The following is a 5160-nucleotide window of genomic DNA, read 5'->3' as shown; positions in this document are numbered from 1 at the left end:
TTCGCCATTGCCTCCATGTCTTCCCGCGCTCCGGCAAACTTCGGCCTCCCCGAGCTCGTCATCCGCACCATGGTGAGCTCCTCCTCCATCCCCCCTCCTTATACACTCGATCCGCACCGTAGCCATCATCCACGAGTTCGCCTTGGCTGTGTATGCGCGTGCGCTTGTATTGTGCTACCGTCCATGGCCCCGCGCCCTCCAGTGCGCTCGCTGCCGCCCTGTGTGCGCGCCTCCTGCCAGCCACGCCCTGCCTCACCTTGCTTATGCCCCCTCGGTAGCGCCCCGCGGCCGCGCCACCGAGCCCGCGCCCCGCTACTGCTTCATACGCGTATGTATGTGCACGCGTGCTCTGAGATGCTGCTCTACCTGGCTCTGTTGCCGCCTTGGCGCTGCTGCTTCTCTGCTTGCTTGCCGCTGCATGCAGCTGCTTGGTCACCGCGCCGCTCGCCCTGCTTCCCGCTGCTTTAGCCTGTTGTCGCTGCCACCTTCTGTTGTCGCTGCTCCTGCTGCTTTACTGCTTCCTGCTCCATGTTGATGCTTCTGCTAGGTTCGGCTGCCGCTGCTGGTACTCCTGCTGTTGCGCCCGCCGCGATCCCTGGCGGCGCTCGCCGGCCTCTGGCTGCGACCGCCTATGCCCGAACGCGCCCTGCGCCCGGTGCGGCCCGCGCGTGCGCCCGCGCCCGCCTGCGGTGTGGTACTGCTGCTTTGGCGTATGTTGCTCCCGCTATAGCTGCTACTGATGCCAAATCTGCTAGCTATTGTAGCTATAGTTAGATTTTCTAAATCAACATTAACTAACCACCTAGACAGCCCCTAATCACCGGTTAAACAACTATTAAAAGGTGTAAGAATTATAAGGACAAAAAGTACACTTGACGAACTCCATTTTATCCCATTGGAACAAATCCATTCGAGCCACGGATTAAATGCAATGAAAATGACAAAAGCCTATGTTCTATTAACAGAAAAACTAGGAAAACAACTTTATTTTCATAGCTGCTTTAGAGTTGTTGTTGATCAAACAAATGAACTCTAATATGGATGAAAGTGTTACTAACATGTAGATCACAGAAAAATGCTCACTATTGATTTAAAGCACAAAATCATAGGATGTGCAGAACAATAGCTATAGCCTCCGGAAAATAGCTAAGTGATGTTTAAAAAAACTGACGAATTCTCAGACTCAAAATTTCAGGGTTTTTCCGAGAATTATTAAATCTTTGAAAATTGATAGAAAATAATCCGTAACTCGGATGAAAAAGTTTTATACATGAAATTTGCTCAGAACGATGAGACGATTCCAGATACGTGGTCCGTTTGTCCGCCACACGTCCCTAGCATAGCGAACATGCAACCTTTCCCCTCCGGTTCATCTATCTGACAGACGTCCGGAACCGGGAAAACTTTCCCGGATGTTATCCCACTTCACCTGTATCGTGTAGCACTGTGTTAGAACACCCCTAGCCCTGCGTGTTACCTCGTCATACATTTGTGTTGCATATGTTGCATTATATTTACTGTTTCTTCCCCCCTCTTCTCTTCGGTAGACCCCAAGACCGCTGCTGATGTCACTGTGATCAACTACGTCACCGACGACACTTCTTCCCTTTCAACGGAGCTTCCAGGCAAGCCCCCCTTTGATCATCCTGATATCGCCTATTCCATTCTCTCATGCTTGGATTATATTTTGCTATTGTTATTGTTTGCTCCTATTCTGATGCATAGCCTGCTTTTGTACCTGCTATCGTTACCTACCTGCTTATCCTAAACTGCTTAGTATAGGTTGGCTAGTGATCCATCAGTGACCCCACCCTGTCCTTGTTGCCCCTGCTTGATCATCAACGACTCAATCAACGTGATCGACGACCAGAGCCCGACACCTCGCATCGCATCACGCCCCTTTTGTTGCTCGACTCTACAAAGTTGCCATCGAGTGTCGAGGGTGATACCCCACACATCACTCCTGATGAGATATTTGTAGTGTAGCTACTCCATCGTAGTCATCGATGGTGATTCCTCCTTGACCACTCCTGATACGACTCTGTCATGCAACCCCTCAAGTGTGAACCTCAAGGGTGGTTCCTCTTACGTTCACCTTGATGATTACATCGAGTGGAATCCACCGAGGGTGATTCCTTGGGTTTTCCCCTTGATGTTTGGACACACGGTTACCTTGAACTTACTTGAGACCATTGATGAAGTCGGGTCGGCCCAAGGGGGTACCCGCGAGTTGATGTGAAAGTCGGGCGGACCCTTAGAGCACCCACAAGTTTTCCACGTGCTACGGCTGGGCAATCTGGGCCCTTGCCGTAAGTCCATGAGATGGGGCGACGGGGTCACATTACCATGAGTCTCTGCTCATCTCCGCGAGCCCTCAATGCACTAATGGTTTGGGTATTTGTTCTGAGTTGGCCTCTAGCCTTTACGCACTAACCACCACACGAGAATAGTTATGGGCCTCGACGTCGCAATATCAACCGAAGCTCTGTCAGACGTCTAGTTCAGCATCGTGGGCCTGTCGGGCTAGTGCCATCCAGTATGAGGTGGTGCTCGTCCTGGCTCATCGCACAATGACCCGGAGTGATGCGGATGATGGGCCCAAGACCCCGGAGTGCTTAGGATGTAGACCGGCTGGGACCTCTCTGCTGAGCCTAGGTAAGGTTGTGATGTGTTGATCTTCCGAGGCCGGGCATTGACCCCAGAAAGGTGTGTCCGGCCAGAGTGATCGAGCGTGTTGGGTAACGTGGTGCACCCCTGTAGGGAAGATATATATTCGAATACCGTGTCCACGGTAATGGACGTTCATACTTGTATCCTGATCTTATATAACTAGAAATGGATACTTGAGACATGTGGTGGATATGTGGCTCCAAGATTGCTTTCTCGCAGGGAGTCGAGGAAGGATCTCTAGGCGTTGTTGTTACAACATGCTTGTTAATTAAACTGCTATTCTTTACTCTTCTACATGCTGCAAGATGCTTGGAGTTGCTTGAAGATGTTAGCCTTCGATAGGCTAGGCTTTCCTCCTCTATTCTGGCATTCTGTAGTTCAGTCCATAGATACAAACCTTCCATTTGATACCAATGCATACTTAGTATAGATCTGATGCTTGCGAGTACTTTGGATGAGTACTCGCGGTTGCTTTGCCACCCCTTTCCCCCTTTCTTTCTTCTTTCCGGTTGATGCAACTAGATGGTGGATCCTTGGAGCCAGATGCCACCGCCGATGTATTCTGCTACGTGGAGCCCGTCGACGACCAGGAGTAGTTAGGAGGTCCCAGGCAGGAGGCCTTGCCTCTTCGATCGTGTTGCTTTTGTGCTAGCCTTCTTAAGGCATCCTTGTGTAACTTATGTCTGTACTCAAATATTGTTGCTTCCGCTGACTCTTGTGTATCGAGCTATGTATTCGAGCCCTAGAGGCCTCTGGCTTGCAATATAAAGCTTGTATTATTTTGATTTGTGTCTAGAGTTGTGTTGTGATATCTTCCCGTGAGTCCCTGATCTTGATCGTACACATTTGCGTGTATGATTAGTGTACGATTGAATCGGGGGCGTCACATTACTAGAGCACTATTACTCATCAACATAACTCACATATCATATCATCATATCTCAAAACTATTACTAAGAATCAAGTTTATTTTGTCCAATGATCTTCATGACATATATTTTTTTTTCTTTATCCTTCTTGGATATCTATCACTTTTGGACTAATTTTTATGTGTTGCTTTTCATAAGCTCAAACAAATATAAGTGAAGATCATGAGCATAACATATTTTCTTTCTCTCAAAATAATTTAAGTGAAGCAAGAGAGAATTTCTTCAAAATTTTACTAACTCTAAAATAAATATAAGTGAAGCAATAGAGCATTTCTTCAAAAATACTAAGCACACCGTGCTCAAAAAGATATAAGTGAAGCACTAGAGTAAGTCCATTCCTCATAAAAGTTTAAGTGAAGCATAGAGAGCAATTCTAACAAGTCATGACATAATATTGGCTCTCTCAAATAGGTGTGTCCAGCAAGGATTGATGACTAAAAACACAAAATAAAACAATCAAAGACACATATCATACAAGACGCTCCAAGCAAAACACATATCATGTGACGAATAAAAATATAGCCTCGAGTAAAATACCGATGGTCATTAGAAGAAAGAGGCGATGCCACTCGGGGGCATCCCCAAGCTTAGTTCGTTGCTCATTCTTGGATAATAGCATGGGATGCCGGGGCATCCCCAAGCTTAGGCTCTTCTATCCTTCTTTCATCCATCGTAAGATAACCCAAAACTTGAAAACTTCAATCACACAAAACTCAACAAAACCCTTGTGAAATCTGTTAGTAAAAGAAAGCAAACCACTACTATAAGTGTTGTGTCTAACCAATTCTTATTTTGTTTTTATATTATATCTATTGTATTCCAACTTTTCTATGGAAAAAACTCATCAAATAAAACCATAGAGCCATCAAAATAAGCACACAACACAAAGAAAACAGAATCTCTCAAAACAGAACAGTCTGCAGTAATCTGGAACTTTCTAATACTTCTGGTACTCCAAAAATTCTACCAAATTAGGAAGACCAGAGTAATTTGTATATTAATCTTCTGCAAAAATAATCATGGTAAAACCTCTTTCCTGTGATTTATGAAAATTATTTACGTGAGTGCAAAGTTTCTGCCTTTTTCAGCAAGATCAAACAACTATCACCCCAGAAGATCCTAAAGGCTTTACTTGGCACAAACACTAATTAAAACACAAAAAAACACAATCATACCAGTATCATAATTGTGTCAACACACAAGAACAGAAATCAAAAGGCAAAAATAAATTTTATTCATTGGGTTGCCTCCCGACAAGCGCTATAGTTTTACGCCCTTAGCTAGGCATGAGATTTTATTGATGCTCACATGAGAGATAATAATTGTAACGCAAAGAGAGCATCGTAAAACTAGTGACAAGCAAATTTAAGTCTAACATGCTTCCTATGCATAGGCATTTATAAGCAAACAAATTATCATGCCAAGCAAAGACTAGCATAGGCAAGGAAAAAGAAAGAAACAATAGCAACCTCAACATAACAAGAGGTAATTTAGTAAGATGAAAATTTCTACCACAATATTTTCCTCTCTCATAGTAATTACATGTAGGAATGTAAGTAAA

The sequence above is a fragment of the Triticum aestivum genome, chromosome 2B (genome assembly GCF_018294505.1).
Source record: "Triticum aestivum cultivar Chinese Spring chromosome 2B, IWGSC CS RefSeq v2.1, whole genome shotgun sequence".
NCBI lineage: Eukaryota > Viridiplantae > Streptophyta > Magnoliopsida > Poales > Poaceae > Triticum > Triticum aestivum.
Note: the sequence above shows the minus strand (reverse complement) of the source record.